Consider the following 22,724-nt stretch of genomic DNA (forward strand, 5'->3'; position numbering starts at 1 on the left):
CTGCTCTGCAGAAACAAAATTCCATCTGAACTTCATGTAAGTCCTGGGAAACCTAAGGCATGTAGTGAGAAATAAGGAATATATATATATTAAACTTTGTAAAATATAAAGTACTTCAGATTTAACATCATATGTTAACTATTGAAACAATAGTACAAATCCTATGATTTTACATATAACTAACATCTGTCAATAAAGTTAACAATAATGACAACTGTAATGCTCCAGTGAATACCAAGTAGTGAGCTTTGCAAGGATATTCTTATGCATTGATGTGTATGCTTATCTCTAGTTATGGGCAGCACATTTAATTTAAATATATATGCATGTTAAAATGATTACTAATGTAATCAAATTGACATCTTCTGTTATCTTGTACACTTTTGTTGTTGTTGCTGTTGTTTTGTTTTGCTGGTTGGTTGATTGTTGTTTTTGAGTAAAGGTATAGCTATATATCGTTTTGGCTAGTCTGGAGTCTGGAATTTATTTTCAAGACCAGACTGGACTCCAACTCATAGAAGGTCACCTGTCTCTAAATCTCCAGTTTGTACTGGAATTAAAGGCATGCCTTGCAACATTAGGCCAGTTTTTGTTAGTTTGTTTGCTACTTTGTTTTTAATGTGGGAAGATTACTCAAAATGTACTGTCTATAACAATTCGTAGTGAATCAAGTCATATTATTATTAAGTATTAATGTTGTTTTGTTTCACCTCAAAATTTACCCTCTTAAATCATCCAGTTTAACATCTTAACTAGAAAGGTTTGTTTTGCTTGTTTGTTTTTTAAACATGAATCTCAGTTTTGCAAAATACATAATGACATTACAAGGTCTGTATTTGTTTGTTGTTCTGGTTTTCAACAACTTGAAGCTGTGAGTTCCCCATACCTCTGACACCTGCTTCCCAGATTGCAGTCTTAGCATAAAAAGAAAATTGAGAACAGTTGGTCTTGTGTACTTTTGGGTTCTTGTTTGAAAAATGTTGTAATAGCACTGGGCATAAACAGTGTGTTTTCATATACTAATCTGTAAACAATGTATACAATAGTTATTTATATTTAATTTACACTGCACACAAATCTTAAGTGACTCAGTGCTGTTCTAAAGCATATAGAAAAATGATCATGAGTGATATGCAATAATCCTCTCATTTTATATAAAACACTTGAGCACCTTGTATTTTGGTATATCCAGGAGTTATAGAGCCATTACCTTGGTTATCAAAGGACAGTTGTGACACGATATATAGTTGTTTAATTACTATGGTTTAGGAAGAAACCAGTAAGAAAGTTTAATCATGCAGTTGAATGAAACATGCTCTCTGAGAGACCTGGAGATAGTCGATAAGAGTGGATACTGTTCTTGCAGGGGACTTGAGTTATTTTTCCAGCACCCAACTATGACATCACACAACTTCACATATTCCCAGATCCATGCCTCTTCTGGCCTCTGCAGGAACTATAATTAAGTGCTCAAGGCCACAGTCATGCACACCTCCAAACACACACACCACACACACTTTAATATTTAAACAGTGAAGCCTTAAAATGAAACTTGTTCTTTAGACTTTATAACTAATAATATCACTAATTAAATAATATTTGAGTTTACTATTATATGTTACTCTAAGCTTAAAAGATTGTAGTTTAACACTATATTCTTTATATGAAAACAACTGTGAAAACTTCCTTGAAGTTATCAACTTAATATAAAACAAAATTAAGAGTTAGGTGTTGCGGGCATCTGTGATCCCAAAGAGTCACTGTTGCCCCATTTCAGCAGAAAGTCACTCTAAGGAAAACAATGTCATATTTCCATGCAATTCGCATAGGGTATTTTGTTGTGCTGTGTTTTGTTTTTTCTCTTGTCACTGAAAATGGGATAATTATCACCTGCTTAGGGTTGGTTTTCAGTTGTAGAATTGGATGTAGAAGGTGATGGTATGTCTTATAGAAGTTTAGGGGTATGGATGTGAAGGGTATGTTTAGGATAGGATATAGGTAGATTAATGTATCTTCTTTTGAACTAATTTTATCAAGTATTAGCTACAAATAACTTAAATTGTTAGATTCTTGTATGTTGACTTAATAGTGTCCTCTTTCTGTTTACAATGTTTTGTACACAAATGTAAAACTGTCATCATGTATATATATTTTATATTGATACAACTTAGGATATTTTGTCATATTGCTATTTACAGTTCTACCTCTAGTGAAGGCATTTCAGTTCCAAGGCATTGAAGTCAGTATCCTTGCTAAATTAATTTGGAAAGCTTCAGACATTGAGCAACTATGTTTTTGAGAATTACAGATTGTAGCCCCCCCATGCTTCTTATGCCTATGAGGTTAGTCAGACTTAGATATTTGATCTTCAAACACTTCAAAGACCTGCAGAATATGGTATTTGAATGTTTTAATATTAACACTCTCTTGACATAAGACACAATTGTTCCTGACAACACCGAACTATTCCTGAGAGTATGTTGGGCACGGATGACACTCCATCAGGAGTTCATTCTCTCCTTGGCTACTGGCCTCTTGGGCAAAGAACTGCCACCACCTCAACTGTTAACCTTGGACATGCTGTCCTAACTGAGCTTGCAGGAAATAAGCTTAAAGAAGACTGCTGCACCCTGCAAAGTCAGGATAAGACAGTTTTTCAGTTTCCCTGTTTTTGAGATGGTCCATCTGATATTTTAGGCCTTAGCCAAAGTTGGCTGCTCAATGTTGCTGTGAGACCATGGATGACTGTCCAGGTAGCCTGCTGTTTCTGTCTTCACTTGAACCTTTGGAAGTCACATGCTTGCACTTCTTGCCTACCCTAGTATTGTTATTTTCCTTCTCAGGTCTTTGATGAAGTTGAAGACTAGAGGGTCATAGCAATATCCTCTCTTATCTTAGATAGAAAAGATTTAGACTTTCCAGATTAGGACTGCTATCAAATAATCTCTGTCATACCTTTACCCTGAAACTGTACATGTGCACTGGACATGTAGTACATATCTATTGTTTAATGTTGTTCTTACTGATTGTAGGTTTTAATTTGTGTGTGTTTACCTTTCCTTTTCTTAGAGTATACTGGGCTTTTATTATAATTGTATATAAAATTTGCATCAGGTTTAAAAACTTTTTTTAACTACTTTAATTTTAAATAGCTTGCTTCACATGTCAATCCCAGTTCCCTCTCCCTCCCCTCCTTCTGAACCCCCCACCATTCCTCCAGCCTCCCACCCTATCCCCACTTTCTTCCACATCGGGATATCTAGAGTCTGTCATTTTACTCAGGGCAGGGTCCAGGCACTCCCCTATGAGTCCAGGCTGAGAAGCAATCCTCTTTGTGTTATGGACACACAAAGTCCATTTGTAAGCCAGGGATAAACACTGACCTGGTGCCCAGGGCCCATAAGTGAAGCAAGCTATTTAAAATTAAAGTAATAAAAAAACTGAACTGGAACCCAGTGACACAGAGAAAGGAGCGATGAGCAAATTGGCAAAGAATGGGCTGGCAAAACCAGCAGAGACAGCTGATCTGAACAAGGGGGACCTCTTGGACCCTAGACCGACAGCTTGGAGTCCAGCATGAAACTCATCCAGACCCCCTGAGTGTGAGAGTCAGTGAGGAGGCCTGAGCAACCTAAAACCTTCTTCTTTAAATTAAAAGGGGAATGTAGGCATCTGATCTGTGGACTTGAGACTTTGGCCACATCCCTCTGGGTGTGGCTTCACGTGGACGGAAGTGGAAAGATAGGAGCTTTAGGCTTGCCTTTTCTTTGCACACTTTTTTTCTGGTAAGTCACTGGATCCAGTAGGAAGGGCAGGGAAATGTTCCGTGGCTCTTTGTATTTTTCTGTGTAATTGTCCCTAATAAAAACCCATTTATCATTTATCTTGGGTCTAGTGATAAAATTGCATCCACGCCTTCAACGTGTAGTATTCTTAGATGCATTCAGCAATATAATTCTAGATATTGAGTGATCCAGAAAAAAAGATGAGAAGGCAGAACCATTTCACATCTAAAGATAAGACTCTCTAGGATCACAAAGATGAAGATGACTCAGATTAATTTGAGCTGTTACAGATGGATGCTAATTATTAAGAAATCTGTAATGTTTAAAGATTGATTCCCTCCCGCTTTTGGAGACTTGCAAGCTAAGATCAAGGTTCTGCTTTCTGGAAGGAATCATCTTTTATTGTTTACTGACTTCATATGGTTTACAGTAGAGGTGTGGTGAGGCATGGTTTTAGCTTTACCCCAAAAGATAACACTCCTATCGCTCCATCACCTTCCAGAAATTCTTTTTGCAAAATTGTCACAAGGAAAATCCCATTTCAACATGAGCTTATCTCCTGGGACACACATTCACACTGTGTTAGTTAGTGAATTGTCCATATTTATTGTACAGTTATAACACTATGAAGAAAAAAAATCCCAGCAACTTGTGTCTTGTGGTGACTGGGTAATATATACTTTGAAAACGTTTACTTTGTGTAATATATACTTTGAAAACATTTACTTTGTCCTTAACCTGAAAATTCATGAGCCTTCCAAATGAACAGTGAGAAGGAATCACTGGTATCCAGAATTCCATTACAGCACTGACGTAAAACACTTCTTCCCTAAGACCCTGATTCCCATTACAGTATTGCAGCATCATGTCATCTTTGCTTCTGGGACCCTAACAGAGACTACTTTTCATAGCTGCTTAGTTATTTGTGAGTATCTGTGGATAATTAAAGCAAAACCCTTTTGTAGTTCAACATTAAATCCTACACTTGCTATTCTCCAGCAATATATAGCAATTCTTGTTTCTTCTTGTCTTAATGAATTGAATTTTAATGAATATTATGTGAAAGTTGCTGTGCTATATATAATTTTTAAGTGAGTCTGTGAGGGAACAAAATGACTTCATCTTTTTTGAGTTATTAATACTTCATACAGCATATCACTGCTTAAGCATATTGGTGACTTTCGTATGATGAGGCAAATAGCATGCCACCAGTGCAAATATTATGATAAGACTTTAATACCAAATTACCTGCTTAGATAAAAACCCTGGTAGTTTCCAATTTAATAACTGATTTACATGCCATGGATAAAGCACTAATGCTCACAACGGACATGACATCAAAGAGTCTAACATTCAATTTTACTTTTTTTTCAAAAGGGATTTCTACCTTAAAGAAACTCGATATATACACCATTGGTTGTCGGGGCTTCCAACATTTAGTCCTGCTTCATTCTTCAATTTCATATAGTGGGATAATTTCAGCTGCACCACAATAGTGATCTCAGTGAAAGGATTTTCTTAATTGTAGTTTCTGTGCACTGATGTATCCTTCTACCTTGAACGAATCCTCACTTCCACAGTAAGATACCTAAGAAATTAGATGTCTTCTTAAGGCATATATTCTTTCACATTCTATAATGGTATTTTCCAATGTGATTTATTAATTGTATACACAGTTCATCATTTCATAGGCTTTGAATATAACGTCCTAACTGCTAGTTAGAATAATAGAGTAACTGAAATATTTTATGTGAATAAATAAATTTGTTCATTATAGCACAGTATTAAAAACCACAAAGCTAAAAATGCCTGAAAATAATTTTCACTATATTTGCATATCTTTAAAATCTACACATATTCTTAGTTTATGAGACTGAAAATGTGTATTTGAGGACTGATGGAGACATCTCAGTATGTAAACACATTTGCTGTATATGCTAGGGGACCTAAATTCAAACTAACCATAATCCACAAGAGTGAGTCTATGTAATGGAAAACAGAGACATGAGAATCTCAGACAAAGATGAAGAAGAGGTCCTGTCAGGGGAAGTGTAAAAATTCAGAAGTATTATTTCAGGAAATGACAGTGGAGTTTCCAGATCTCCTCATACACACATGCACATTTATCTAGTAAATGCAGATATACATATACACTTCTCTCTCTCCTCTCTCTCTCTCTCTCTCTCTCTCTCTGAGAGAGAGAGAAAAAAGATAATCCCTATCATTTTTCCCATTCTTTGGACTGCGTATTTTTTTAATGTTCTCAAAAACTATTTATCAGCCATTATGTGCCAAACAGTGCATTCTGATAATGAAATATTAAGGGAAAGTAGAAATACTATAACTCATTTTGAGGGAAATCATAAGCATATGAATATTTTAGCCCTGAAAATCCATATCCCTTTTGATCAAGTCTTAAGTACACAATTCATTCAAATTTATTTTTGAATATTTGAAATGTGGCTAGAGGTAAGGATAAAAATTTCTCGAGATACTTTAATTTTTTTTCTTTTTAAATAAAATGTATTATCAAGTTATAACAATTAAAACATCACACACATTTTCTATGAAAAATACTGTTTTGACCATTCAAAAGCCTTAGATAGTTACCAAAGAGATTAGAAAAAGCCCAGTAAGGATATTGGTAAATGGTGAGCATGACCTGTGATCATATTTACTTCCATGTAGAGTATAGTAAAAATTTTGAATCTTCAACATTAGCTGTGTAATCTCTTGATGTATTTGTAAGACCTAGTCCATTATTTCTTAATGTAAGAAATGTGTTTCATAATCAGTGTAAATTAAAGAAACTTCTGATCAAACTCCATCATAATTCCTGCCTTTAATATGTAATATTAGAAAATTAATCTTACATTCTGGTTATAATGTGACTGATCACTTAGTTTCATTTGAGATTATCCAAACAAGACAATTTAGTGCTATTGAAATTAAGTTCAACTAGTGAAAGTATAATTAGCATTTTTATTAACTTTTTGTAAGTGAAAATGCTTTATTAGCATGGCCTATAATATTGTATCATTTGATTAGCACGGAGTGTAATCTTGTATGTGAAAATATATTCAATATATGATCAAAGTGAGTAAAATAGAGACAGAGCTGAATGGCAGTGACCTTTAAGCTACATTCTGAATCCTTTGCCATTGTAGTACATAGAGTTTGATAGTCTGTTTCAGTTACTAAGAAATTGATTATGATAGAATACAACCGAACATTTAAACTAAAGCCAAACTAAATAAGTAACAATCCTTAATATGAATGTTTACTTGAATGTTTGAAAAACATCCATTTCACTAGCACATAAGTGTTTAATTTACATGAAGGCGCTGTCCTAAGTAAAATATATAAATAGATTGAATTATAAAAATATCATCACTTGTTAATTAAATTTTAATTATTTTGTACTTATATATTGAGGTAATTTGGATTATAAAAGGGATTAAAGTATAAGAAAAAAATTAACTAGATATCATAAACATAAAATTTAAAAAACGTCAAAGCACAAAGTTAAACCAATCTTTAACATTTATTCTTTTAATTAACATTTGAGAAGCTTGCTATTAGAAGTTAGCCTGACATCATTTATCTGATGAAAATTCTAATTGACATTTAATAATTACACTGATTATAATATACCTTGTTTTCTCTGCCACTTTGAATGACACTTACTTGCTAAAACATCCCTTTTTTTCAAAAGATAATAAGAAAAAATTGATATTTTAACACCATCTGGTCCTGAGTGTCATTTTTATGATTTACATTACATAGTATTTAGAAATATGTGATGTACTTCCTTGCAATAAATTAATCACTGAGCCATATTTTCCTGATGTGCAAATCTCAGTCCTAGAGGTAATGACATCATGGAGCCATGACTCTCATGCAGAATAGTGAGACTGCCTTCAGAAGATAACCATGTAATCTAAACTGTATTCACCATTTCTTTCTTACCCCAAATATTTTGTCATTGTTTTCTTTATTTTGCTTCTTTATTTTCTCAGCACCCTATCCATTTTCTGGCTTTTTCCTCCATCTCCAGGCAAGTGTTCAGCAAAGATTGAGGCTGACAGCAAGAAAATTTGGAGATAATAAATGAACTACTCTCAGAATGTCTGTAGCATTTCACTTATATTTCCTTTATCCTATTTGGCCTCTTTCCCTTCTTCTTGAGTTTTGAAACAGACTAATGAGAAATAATAGGCTTCCTCTCACTATCCTTAATAGGTTTTTCCTAAATTCTGAGATTTCTTTACTACTGCATCATAGAAAGAAGAAAGCCTACATCAAAGCCCACTTTGAGTGTCATGTCAGGTTCGTCCAAGAGACTCAGAAAGCATTATATTTTGACTATTCCTTTTGACCTCACTAGCCCCATGTCACCAGAAAAAGGAGATAAGCCTTTACTGCTGAAAACACCACACACTTCAGACACAGGGACCAGAATTGCTGAAGCTCCAGAATTGACCTTAAAGCATTCTCCCTAATGACTAGTTCATTACACAGGAAGGTCATATTCAAGCTTCCAACACATGAAGAGAATGAACTGTCCTACTCAGCTATAAGGTCTATGTACAACACCAATAACCAGCATGGTTCTGTAATCTAAGGGTGCAGCAGTGGCACACATACGTTGGTGGCAACCTATTCCTGTCTAATCAGACTTAAGACCCATTGAACAAGAGAGAACTTATGTCTGATATTGGAAACTTTACTGACTTCCTAGGACTAGTGAGATCTTGGAGAGAAGAACCTAGAATGAGAAATTTAGTAAACCAGCATGATCTCGACATTCCACATATTTGTCCTCATCCTAAATAAGTAAGTGTAGTCCTTGCCCCCATCAAGAAACCTCCTCTTTGCAATGGATGACAGAAACCCAGAACCAAAACCTGAGTTTTTCAGTTTCATATTCATTTCAGCTCAGTCTCTCTCTAGGATTTCTATTGTTTTATTCAATTCATTTTCAGTTATTGAATTCAAAGTACAGCATTGTGGAGTTCAGTCTGAAAGGATACATCTTCCATACACCTCCAACTCCCAAGTTTCAGGGATTATTATAGACGAGCATGTGGAAATATTGTAAGTTCCAGAGGAACAGGGAGTTTTCAATGACATGGTGTCTCCTAGGAATGTCAGAATGGATATCTCATCATGTCAGCAACATTATTTCCCAAACACGAGCTGAACAAGGGCAACAATAATAGGTCTGCTAATAAGGATGTGGAAAGTCCAAAAGGCCTCAAACCTACATGAAGAATTATAGACAACTGAGAAATGCTGAGAATAGGAGAAGCAATTTTTCCTAGGGAAAAGCACATCAATTTTTGTCCAATAGAAAATATTCATCCCTAATGGCATATATAGAAGTAACTATACATTTTAACAGGTTGTGTTTAAGTGTTTATGAAAAAACATATATACATATATGTATGTAAATATATACATATGTATGTATGTATGTAACAACAGTTAATGAAAAAGGAGATACCATGAGTTTTAAAGGGAGCAAAGAGGAGTAGATGGGAATGTTTACAGTGAGGAAGGTGAAAGGAAATATGATGATAAATAAATACAATGAATAAATATAATAAATATGATAAATAAAAGGAAATAATTTTTAAAATTAAGTCTCTGCTAAATTAGCATTTCAAGTACAGGCACAAAGATATCAAAAGTTAATAGATAATATATATTGTGAATATAACTTATTTAATAACTTTCATAGCAATGATTAAATTTCTCAAGGCTATAACCATATGTATAGTGAAAATAATGTGAGACTTATTACTTTGAAAGTAGCGTGTTATATTTGAATCAGGTAAATGAGCTCCAGCCTCAGATATATTGTCAGTAATTTCTAGAGATGGCTTTAAGAACCTGGCTTAGAGAATGTTAAATCATCATCACTTTGAAACTTTTGCTCCAGGAATATGTCATAATCAAGTAAGAAACCAGGGGTCTTTTGTGGCCAACTTTCATTTAAGTAGAAATGTAGGATCATAAATATAATCTTTTAATATTTTCTTACAACAAATAACCAGGAAGTACATGTTTTAATAAGCCCACTTCTGGTTGAATGTAAAGGGAACCATGAACAGAGAAAAATATTCATGGTATGAAAATCATTAAAGCCAAAAACAATAATGACTCTTACCATTTAAACATCTTCCTAGAAACTATTTATAATTTCTAAGTTGAACATAATTATTCTGTGAATAATAAATTTGAACCATGTTAGTAGTCTAACCATGAAAGGATTTGACTATTTCATTTGTCTTCTTGTAGTAGTTTGTGAAAACAGGTCAGGAGCAATGATATAATTGAAACCCTCATGAATCTCCTGTCATTAAAATATAATCATCCATGTTCCTTCAAAGCTTTGCTTTGAAAGCCTCTTCACATTTTGCTAATCCTTTTGTAGTGATCACTAAATGCATCCGCAGGTGTCCTGGTTTTGAAATATAAAGTTTCAGGAATTATTGCTTAAAAATCTCCTGTGATTTTCCTAAAGATTTTCTTTACATAGATTTATTATTATTATTATTATTATTATTTGGTTTTTCGAGACAGGGTTTCTCTGTATTGTTTTGGAGGCTGTCCTGGAACTCGCTCTGTAGACCAGACTGGCCTCGAACTCACAGAGACCCGCCTGCCTCTGCCTCCATACAGGTATACACACTTGAATTAAGTAACTAAGTGTTTCCTCTGTGGTCTCTTAGACATAAACTTCAGTTATGAAGAGCAATTGGAACAAAATGCATGAAAGCTTTTGGCCTTAACTCTTTCATTTGGTGGATTGGCATTTTGATTCATTGGTCTAATATACTTCTGTGTCAGGATTTTACAGATTAAAATTGAGATAGTATTAATACTGAATTCATAGAATTAGTGTATTAATTAAAAGAAATACTATAGAGAGAGGAATGATGAATTGTTTCTCAAGATGAGGGTCTAAATTTATTTTAATTTTACATGAATGGATCAAGCAAATGTTCAAATTTTACTTTGAATAGAATAATTGATAATAGAAGTTTGTAAGATAATACACACAGAGATCTCCCCTGCATTGGAAGCTCACCAATACATCCATATATTACTGTCATCAGATTTCTTCATATCAGGCTATTTCCAAAACTCAGCTTAACTGAAAATAAAATGGAGTGGCAAGCGAGGTTGAACAGAGGAATGAGTTCAAACGATATAAAAATAGTAGTAATGTGACATTATCAAAAAAGAGAATTATAAGATTTTAACAGACTGACAGATGTCCATATGATATTTTATCACTAAGATGCAGGTAAACACATTTATTTGTAAATCTTTTTATGATGCATATCATGTCCTTGTGACTTGAAAATTCACAGTTCAGATGTCCCTCTAAGAGTGAGTGAAGTTCTCTTCTATCCTTCTGCACTATGAACTCGGAGTTGCTGCTGCTATGAACCAGTCTGTACTGCAGTGAAGCTCTATGCATGACCTGTGATGCTATGTTGTTGCTTCCTTTCAATTCGGTTCATTTTGCAACCTGACAAATTTCTGCTATAAGTTAAAGTTAAAAAATAAATTAATAGGTAGCTTGGGATTGACTGTTTGGGCCATGTCACAACATCGACAACTGCCACTCAGTAGATATTTACTGAATGTAAAACAAACAGCAAAATAATGAACATACTGTGCTTCATAACATATACAGCTCCTCTAAAAGATTAAGAAATGTATTAAAAATCCACATCCCTGTTCCCCTTCACATACTACGTACAACGAAGTTCTGCAGCTGTGAGAAAAATGGAAGGGCTACTTCTTCTCATATTTATTCAACTCTCAGTTTGTCTCTACCCCTACCTAAATTTACATGTGTGAAAGCAAGATAATCCAAGAAAAGGATAATACCAATTTTAGAGTTTTGGGGTATGCAGGGTTTGGAGGGAGGGTCAGTGGAAGGAACTAATGGAGAAAGGATGAGGAAAGTAATATAATTCTATTTTAATTAATGATGCACCATTTAAATTGAAGATAAAAACCTGAAAAGAAAGTGGTATGTATTTGACTCAGTCAATCTATCTACAAGAAGAAACATTGATGTCACTAGCCCTAGTATGTGTAGGTTATACCAAAAGAATAAGGCACTTTCAGAATGAATGAGGCACATTCCCACTACAATTTTCATCTTTCTTAATGGGCTCTGCAGTTCTAAGGATTTCCTAGTTCTTAATTTGCTAACCCACCTACCTTGAAAAAACTGCACTTGACCACGAAAGCTTGTGCTGCTGCTAGTGACTTAAACTCTTTGACCTCAGTATCAAGAACTTTTAAAATAACCAGCCAAATTTTTCTTTTCTTTAGCTGCAGGCCATTGTTCTGTGTCCTTCCTTCTTATGACATTATAAACGATGTTGTTCTCTTAATCTTAGGGTTACCTTGAAGATATTTATAGACCTGGTTCTGGTCCCTCTGAGGGAACTCATCAGTGTAGACTTTTCAAACTCAACTCTTTTGTATTTTCAAACTATATTTTCCAATGTTTATTTTGACTAAAATAATGGCAAGCATAAAAAAAAAACAAAAAACCTGCACTTGCCCTTGTGCACTTTTTAAAATCTGTGTGGATTTTAAAATGTCTTACAAAGCAAATCACAGGAGCTGGGGACATGGCTTAGCTATTTACAGTTCTTGCTATGCAGGAACACAAGAATGGGGGTTTCAGTGGAAGCCTAATACCTACAGAAATCTGTGCCCAGTAGCACATAGCTCTTACACCTTTACTGGGGAAATAGACACAGAGCAGTCGTTATGGTAGAGGATTTTATAGCCCACCTGGTTGTCATTTACCAAGTTTGCCCTCTTAATATTTCCATTTTTGCCGATTCATTGTTTTATGCCACTGATTTGTTTTGTCCATGCCTTCTTTTGTGCATAAATTTACTAGTCTCATTAGCTTCCAAAGTTTTGTCATTATTGTCTTTAAGATTTTTAAAATACTCTGTGTGTATGGGTAATCCCATGTATGAATGAATACCATACCATACCATACCACACCATACCATACCATACCATACCATACCTGGGGGACTGCAGGTGGGTATTGGGAATTGAACATAAGTCTTTTCAAACAAGTGTTCCTAACTATTGAGCTATCTCTCCATCAATGTGTTTGTCATACTTAAGGTGTTGTATTTACCTACAGTCAAAGTTAGTCTTATATTGAATTTGGACTCAGAAGCACCAGAGTCTTTTTTATTAAATGAAAGAATTTTGACAAATGCGAAGAGGAAACAGGTATTCTCTTATATCAAGTTTATATTGCTAGAACTATTAAACTGATGTCCTTGTTAAATTGAAACAAATATTCACTTTTTTCTTTGAAAAAATCGTACTTCTAAAGTAAGAAAGGTACTTCGTACACAGTGGATGTGTAGCCATTAATCCACTATATAGTTAGTCATTTGACTATTTATGGTCTTTTATTGGTCACAGCAAATGTAACTTTTTAATAATCCCAACATGTCAGTTTTTAGTGTTTAGGATATATTTTCCTGTTGATTAGACTGAATTCTCAAATATTTTTATTTAAATGATCAATAAAATATGAAATTAATGTTAATGATTTAAAGTCATTAGCCTGTAGTATAATGGATATTATATTGGTGTTTATGTCCTTGCAGATGTGGTCCATTCTCTTGACTGGTACATTACATCCATTGCATCTCAGATTATGAATTTTCACTAAAATGACATACAATTCTAAGGGCTGTTGTGAGAGAGTTCACAATGCTGTTATTAATTGAGACACATTAGTACACTATATTATATTATGATTACATACTATTATGCATTTTATAGTATACTTCTCAAGTAGTATATGGTTACACATCAAGGTGATTATACAAGTTTAAGAAACATGTTTCTGAAGAATATACAGAGACACGTATGGCTTATTCATACTTTTATAAGTATCTCAAATACTGTTTTTAGATGAGAGATTTTTTGACAATTTACTATTCATTGAGTGTAATATACTTTCTACACTTCATACATTGAATTTATAAAGCTGAATGAAGTGTTTATAAAATGAAATATGTAGCAATCAGCTTTACAATTAATGTAGAAATCTAATGGAAAACTTGGTTTGAACTCTTGCTACATGACTTACCAAAAAACTATTACAACAGCATGTAGTTTCGTTAAATAAGATAGTTTTAATATAAAGAGTAAAATATAAATACTTCAGTTTATTAGTTTACTAAATAGTATATTATTAACTTGACATATATCATTTTACACCTGTTATTTTATTATTTACAAAAATAAACGTTATTAATGTGGTTCATTTTCTTTCACTTTATCTATAAAGACATTAATAGGAATTTTAGAAAGGGTAAGTTCATTGTAACTAAGATGTCATGTTAACATACTAAAATTTAATTGCTGTAATTTCCTATGTAAACACCACCAGAATAATTTTATTATCATTTATTACTTAATGTCACATTCTTGAAAAAATAAAATGTATTAGTATAAAAAAAGAACAAGGATCATAAAATACTTGCTTTTCTCTACAAAAATTTGTTAATGAAAGCTGGGTTGTGGTGATCCACAACTTTAATCCCAGAACTAGGGAAGTACAGGAAGGCAGATCTCTGTGAGTTTGAGGCCAGCTTGGTCTACAAACTGTTTTCCAGTACAGCCAGGGCTGTTACATGGAGAACAACACCAAAACGTCACTTATCCAGGATATTATTCACACTTGAGTTTGACAGTTGCAGAGACTTTACTTCTGGGTTCCTGATGCTATCAACAGCTGTGACCGACAAACTTTCTCATATGGAATAAAAGCAGACATCTAAGTGAACCAGGGAGTAGTCTGTTCCCTGCAATGAGATGGAATTAAATAAATAAAGAGGGATAAATGCAAGTAATAAAATGAAATGGAGAAATGCATCATTTCAACAAGACAAGCAAATAGAGATGTTTCTGCTCCTTATATCATGAATATGCAGTTGGGAAATCGTGTAGGTAATGGAGAATCACATAATTAGCATTTAACTATGTAATCAAAAGGGTTTATCAGCTATATTAAGCAATTATTTCCCATCAGTTCATGACTTAAATTACTATGGCCAAATCATTCTATTTTTATACACTTTTAAAAATTGCATCATGAAAAAGTTTTCAGTGCATTTTAGTGTTTTATTTGTGTAGAAAACATTTTATTAATTTCTAAAGGCAAGTGTTATATTTTTACATGTTAACACTCTGGCTAATAGTACTTGCTCATTTGTTTTTCCTGTGTAATTATGCAATAAAATTACAGTACGCAATACTCCTTTCCAACTCAACCTTTAAAATCAGACAATGTCATATATCTGTGTAGGTACGATGAAATGCTCTACTAATAGTTTTTACTTACAAATTATTTTAGATACTAAACTGGCAGATTAAATACCATGGTCACAGATGTGGTTTTCCAAGAGCAATGCTTACTTATTGCACTCTAGATGTGCTGACCCCTGCAATCTTCTCTATTGTGGAAAACTCGTCATCATAAGGGGGAACTGTGTTTATGTTCCCCCTTAAAAAGGAGTTATTTTAGATGGAGACTTGCATATTTATAGTTTCAGACTGAAGAGAGAATATGTACATGTTAATGAATATTTTATTATTTGTCTTAATTAGAGTTACTGTTACTATTATAAAACACCATGATCACAAACAAATTGGATTGGAAAGCTTTTGTTTGGTTTATAATTCTACATCATAGTCAATCACAGAAGCAAGTCAGGACAGGTTCTGAAAAAAGGCAGGAAACCATAGGCAGAAGGTGATGTAAAGGCCATGGAGGGGTGCTAATTATTGGTTTCTTCTTCATGATTCAGCCTGCTTTGTTGTAGAATTAGGACCACCATCCTAGGATAGCAGCATCCACAATGGGCTTAGCTTTCTTCCACAATTCACTTTTTAAGTAAATGTCTTACACTGGAACTTGTTAAAAGCATCTAATCAAAAGATGTTCCTGCTTGTCACATGGTTATAGCTTGTAGCAAGTTGACATAAACCTAGCCGCCAGGACATTGATGATTCATATAAAAAGTACATAACTTTTTTAAAATGGATTTTTTGATGAATATGACAATAAAATCTGGAACTTAATAGCATGTACTTGACCTTGAAGGAATGTCAGGTCATCTGAATTTTATTGAATTTCATTAATTAGACATTTTGAGTTTTCAATTAACTTTGTATGAGTGCATTCATTTACTTTTATTTTCTCTGAATGATACATATCTTGTGTATGAGGTTCGAAAATCCCATAGCATACTTTCGTTCTTTGTTTAAAAATAGTATCAAAGAAAATGATAGTTAGCAAAGGATCTCTGTAGTTGTGGCTTCCAAACATAAAGTATAGTTTCTATGTTCTTGCTTGTTTATAATTTTTGTTTTATTTAATTAACATTTTTTCATCTATTTTACATGTCAACCACAGTTTCTCTCTCTACTCCTTCCCCATCAAATCCCATCTACTCCCTTCCCATCCATTCCTCTATTGCCATTTAGAAAGGGACAGGCCTCCCATGAGCCTGAACAAAGCATGACACATCCAGTTGAGGGAGAACCAAGCTCTTCCACCTACAAAAGAACTGGGCAAGGTAATCCATCATGGGGAACAGATTTCCAAATTCCAGCTAAATTCCAGGGACATGTTCAGATCTCACTGCTAGGAGCTTTATAAACAGATCAAGCTACACAACTGTCACACACATTCAGAGGTCCCATGTCAGTCCTATGGAAGCTCCCTGTTAGTCCAGAGTCCATGTGCTCTCAGAAAGTCAGGTCACCATTCTCTGTGGTGGGTTCCTCCATTATGACCTTGATCCTCCTAGCTTGCATAATCCCTCCTCCCTTTCTTGAAGAGGACTCCCAGAGCTCCACCCAGTGCTTGACTGTGGATCTGTGCATCTGCTTCCATCAGTTACTGGATAAAGGCTCTCTGATGACAATTAGGGTAGTCACCAATTTTATTACAGTAGAAGGGGAGTTCAGATGTCCTCTCCACTAGTGCTAGAAGTCTTAGCTAGGATCTTCCTTTTGGATTCATGGGCGTTTCCATAGCACCATATTTCTCCCTAACCCTGAGAGGTTCTGCACAAAACCCCACCTCATCACAAGAGGTCTAGTTAGTTATTTTCTCCATCCTTCCTACCCACAAACTACCTCCTGCATCCTGTCTCCACAACTGGTACCCACAAGTACCCATCCCACCCACCCTGCCATCGCAACCCCATGATCCCAGCTTTTTCAGGAGACCTCCCTTTCTATCTTCCCTTCACAGGGCAATCCATGCATCACTATTTGGGCCGTCTTTGCTATCTAATGTCTCTGAGGCTGTGGATTGTTGCTGGAGGTTTCTGTCCCATCAGGTGCCACTGCTACTTCAGCTCCAAATAAACATATGGATGCTATATTGGTTATAAAAGTGTTGGCCAATATCTAGGGCTTCTTATTGGCTAACTCTTTCTTAATTATTAATCCATCTATATTAATCTGTGAAATTCCATGTGGTCTTATCTTACCAGAGAAGGATCCTGGCCTGTTACAACTTTGTGGTCTACATGATGTCCTCTTGTGGCACCTCTCTGCCTACCTCTCCCATAATTCTCCTCATCTCCTAGTCCTGCCTATCTTTCTACCTCTATTCGATAAACAGTCTTTTATTCAACAAACAATAAGAGAAACATATATACAGAAGGGCATCTCCAATCAGTGGATTGTAGGGTAGTTATCCTATACTTTATTCTTAATATCCACCTGTGAGTGAGTAAATACTATGGTTCTTTCTGGATCTGGCTTAACACTGGCTTTTTGGAGCCCATTACCACGGAGAGATACTTTTTCAGCCTAGATTCAAGAGGGAAGGCATTGTTCTTGCCACAAATGATGTGACAGACTTTGATGATCCCCCATGAGTGGCTTCATCCTCTCTGAGGAGTGGATGGGGGTGTGGGATAGGGAGATGGTGAGGGGAGTGGGAAGACAATAGGGGGGAAAGACCTGGCATTGGTATGTAAAATAAAATTGTTTTTTAATTTATCTAAAAAAAATTGAAAAGAACAAAATATAAAAAAGAAGGAAGGAAAGGATGGAAGGAAGAAAGAAAGAAAGAAAGAAAGAAAGGGAGAAAGAAAGAAAGGAAGGAAGGGAAAGACACTTGTCCCAGGTCCAGGGGGAGTCAACAAAGCTTGACACATTAAGTTGAGATAGCCCCAAGGCCCTCCCCCATGCATCAAGGCTGAGCAAAGTACCCTTTAAATTGTCAGCACAAGCATATTCATGCAGCATAAGGTAAACACATGGCTGTGGAATTACTGGTGTTGTTGTTGCTTTCTTGTTTTCTTATTTCCATTTTAAAATAAAATATGTACTCACTCATATATGGATTTTAGATATGGATCAGGATAGTGCCAGTCTGCACTTCCACAGATAGAGAGTCTGGGAAACAGGAAAGAACCTAAAAGATATGCATATATGCATAGTACCCAAGAGAAGAGGATGGAGACAAGATCCTCTGAATGGATGGGGAACAGGGCGAGGGGGGTAGTGGGACCTGGGAAGAATAGAGGGGGTAAAGAGGAAGGGAGTTGGTCATGGGGGAACAGGAAGTTGAGGGGGTGGGGGTAGAATAGGGGGAAGAGGGAATCATAGGATCGAAGACAGATCAGGCACCAGAGTGACCTCGAGTGATCTAAAGGTATAACATCAATTGGCAAGCTAAGCAATAGTGGAAGGACCACCTCGAATGCCCATTCCTGATAATGAACTTGATGTCTATAACTATCCGGGAGCCTTCATCCTGGGACTGATGGAAGCAGAGGCAAACACACAACTAAGCACTGAACTGAACCCAAGGAACCCAGTGACAGACAGAGAGGAATGATGAGCAAATTGGCAAAGAATGGGCTGGCAAAACCAGCAGAGACAGCTGATCTGAACAGGGGAGTGCTCTTGGACCCCAGACGACAGTGGGGAGGCCAGAATGGGACTGATCTGGACCCCCCAAATGTGAGTGTCAGTGAGAAGGCCTGGACAACCTATGGGGCTCTGAGCTGTGGATCAGTGTCTATCCCTGGTATACAATCTGTCTTCATGTGCCTATAGCACAAAGAGAGATGCTCTCTCAGCCTGGACTCTTAGGGGAGTGCCTTGACCCTACCAAGAGTAAAATGATAGACTCTAGACATCCCCTATGTGGAAGGATTTGGCAATAGGGTGGGAGGGAGGATGGAAGGGGAGTGCGGGAGGAGGGGAGGGAGAGGGAACTGGGATTGACATGTAAAACAAGCTATTTAAAATTAAAATAAAAAAATATGACTACTCTTAGAGTGAAAGTGAAATTACATAGTAGAATAGTAAGTAATATTTTGTCTAACAGCAAGTTCTAAAATGGTAAGCATAATGCAACTTTTTATTTTTAAATGTTCATTAAATGTATATAAAACTATTGATTTGAACAAAAATGTACTATTCAATTTGTTTTGTTTTGAACACATTTGTGATGAGTATGTTTCTTTTGCTAGGAAATTAGCTTGCATATGCTGCCTTTTAGAAAGAGTTGTAAGGTTCATCAATAAAGATTACATAAAGGGATTCCTGTGCTTCTTAATGTAAGCAGAGATTTATGATGTATTCAGACCTATTGTGAAGGACGACATCAAAAATTCTCCATTGAACAATTAGGAAATTGGATAAATCAGGAAACCTGAATTTCAAATCATCTGTATTTTCTTTGTTTACTATTGCTGTTGTTTTAGACAAGCAACACAAAATTGCTTTTGTGGTAACAACATCCAGATTGGTTATGACTGCATGGCATCTATTAGTAGCAAGGAACTTATCACAGCTGGGTGTACTCTCATTAAGTTCAAGATAAGTTTTAGTATACATCTTCACTCTTATAGATGAAGAACTTTAAGGTTCAAAGATGTTGTCCAGTCAGAATTTCTGGTTAGGTCCTTGCTATAATTCATTCTAGGGGAGAGCTCACATACCCAAGATACTAAGGGGCATGGACAGAGGAACACGGGACAGGTGAGAGATAAAAGGAAAAAGAGAAAGTAAATCACTCCCTTGGATCCTGGCCTCAGCTAAGAGACAATAGAGATCTTCCCTGTGAGTGACTTCTCTCTTCAATAAAGTATCCTAGACTCCTTTTCCGATTACACTGATTCCATGCCACTTCAATTCATGACATACTTATATATTATAAAGAATATGGTTTACTCATAATGAAAAGGTTTGCTCAGCCTTAGGCTTGCTGGTATGATATCTTGGTTTTTTTATCTTTTATTATTATGACCATTATATTATCACCACCACCACCTACCATCATTGCTAACATCTTTTCCAGTTCGTTACCATACAGCCAAGATCGGATACTTACTCTACATTCTAACATGAGAATCATATCTTTGTGATACAAATCCATTACTGAGGCTTGTGTAGATTTCTACAACATTCAGGATGCCATGTCACATTTGTATCCTCTCTGTTTCTTGTTTTCATTTTGTTTCTTATGGTTGAGCAAAGTCATGTCACTGGTCTTTGACTGCAGAAAAGGAAAGCATGCTCCCTGCTTCTTTGCTGGAAATATCAGATATCTTTCTGGTAATGTATGTTTCCTCTGCCATACATGTTTCTGTGGTTGGACATCCTTTATGTCTATGTCTACACTCTATGTTCCCTCTCGAATATTCCTTGATAAATAGCCATGGATATCTAATTGGACAAACTGATACAGAATTAAATCTACTGGCTTAAAGGTTTGTTTTTGGAAATTCACTATCCCCTAAGGCAATGATTTTTGTCATTTTTAGGCAATTGAACAAATACTTTTTTTTTGGTTTTTTACAAGACAGGGTTTCTCTGTATTGTTTTGGAGGCTATTGGTCCAGCCCGGCTTCGAACTCACAGAGATCTGCCTGCCTCTGCCTTCACGAGTGCTGGGATTAAAGGCGTGTGCCACCACCGCCCGGCTGAACAAATACTTTTTTTTTTTACTAACTGCATAATGTCTTTTAATTTTGCTTATGTTCTTTTTCTTAGCATTACAACCCTGAACTTCAATTTTTCTTCTCAATTAAAAACGTATGTTTTAGCCAGGTGTGATGGCACACTCCTTTAATCCCAGCACTCAGGTGGCAAAGGCAGGCAGATCTCTGAATTTAAGGTCAGCCTGGTCTACATGCAAATCAAGTTCCAGGACAGTTAAGGCTGTTACACAGAGAAATCCTGCCTTGAAAAACAAAAACAATAATCAAACATATGCTTTAAAATTGATCAGAAAGTTAAAAATTTAATAGCTACACGGAGAATATTTTAAATCTTGCAAAGCAAGATAACAGCTTTACAATCGTTGCAGAAAATGAAAGCATACTTTTTACATAAATGCAAAAACTAGAAAGCTTTTGAATTCCTGGACAAGATCTGAGGCAGAATTTGTAAGACAGAGCAGTTTTCTTTTGTTTTCTTTATTTCCTTAAAGATAATTATTATTTTTTATTTCAGTGATAATCACTTACTGTCTAAATCCAGGAACACTTAACAGTATTCATACATTTATTCCATTATAGTTTAACTCATAGCCTTGAAAGATAGGGTGGTTTCAAAGTACCAAAGTTATTTTTATTTCTATGTTCAGGCAAGGTAAGTAAATAAATCTGCCCTCAACAAATACACACAACAGTGCCTTTTAAGACATCTTGAAATGTACCAAAGCAGTAGCACATAGCCTTCAGGCGATTCTTCTCTCTGGAGTCATATCTGTTGATGCTGTTGCTTGTGGTTAGTGCTGCAGGAAACAGATGGAAATGCCTGACAGCTATCAGAAAATAGTATGAAGACTAATCTTTACTAGATGTCTCTGTCTCTACTCTGTAAACTCTAATTTTCATAAAAGTTGGGAATAATTTTGTTGGGAATATGCTTATCTCCTTGCTGTTCAGGGAAGCAATAGTATTTTGTTTGCTTGCTTGCTTTCTTTTCACTTTGGACTTTTAGATATCTAATCAGAGGTCATAGAAGGGATTAGCTGTTTCACTTCCATTTTCCAGGGTACTTCATTTCCCTTATTTTTTATGTCTCTGCTTTGTTTCACTAGTTCTTCTAGTTATCTACCATTGACATATGCCTTCCACTCTACTACACTAAATAAAAATGAGAGAGGACAGGGATATGGCTACCAATGTAGACAGAGGGGAGTGATTGGAAGTGAATCATAGCAGTTCATCAAAGACAGTACATCATGTTGTAAACATTGAGACAGTTTCTGGGTGTGGCTTGGATTCTACCTCAACAATTACAGTAGAGTATATTTGTAGATGTTGGGAATTGCTAAGTGGTTAGGACTGCCATGAAGAGATACCATTTATTGTAACATACATGGAATTGGAAGAATGGCAATGTCTAGTAGCTGATCAATAAATCTGAAATGTTATCTAGAACAGATGGATTTGGAGAAAACAAGTTGACAGACACTGTTTCTGTTACAATCAGTTTCCTGTGTCTTTGGTGACTAAAACAGCGATTCCTATTTGAATATGGAAATACATAGCAAAGGAATTAAAGAAGTAGGAGAAGACAAGTAAAAATTATTGAAAGGCATTTGAGTTTGGATTAATATTTAATATCAGCTTTATTCAAAATGCTAGTTGTTTCATTTAATTTATTACTTCAAATTATTCATTTTAGCTATTGCGATATTTAAATCTGGGAATTATCAAAACCACCAGGTAATCTCACATGTTTGCCTTAGACACATTGTTACAATCTTGGAGTTTTTATTTCCCAAAACTGTGTCACTAGCTGAAAAACTAGGCATGTCTTTCTCTGAAAGATGCTTGTTATTTTAATACGTCATGGTCTTTATTCTCT

The 22,724-nt window shown here is 35.4% G+C and overlaps 1 protein-coding gene and 1 pseudogene across 6 annotated transcripts in view; both read left to right on the forward strand.

The window, feature by feature from the left end:
* The window catches only part of Pcdh9 (protocadherin 9), an 846,200-nt gene that overhangs the window by 712,234 nt on the left and 111,242 nt on the right, over positions 1-22,724 (forward strand). The gene's annotated exons all lie outside the window — the stretch shown is intronic.
* Positions 15,223-15,376, forward strand: LOC121138777 (annotated as a pseudogene).

This window comes from Mesocricetus auratus, unplaced genomic scaffold (assembly GCF_017639785.1).
Source record: "Mesocricetus auratus isolate SY011 unplaced genomic scaffold, BCM_Maur_2.0 Super-Scaffold_2245, whole genome shotgun sequence".
NCBI lineage: Eukaryota > Metazoa > Chordata > Mammalia > Rodentia > Cricetidae > Mesocricetus > Mesocricetus auratus.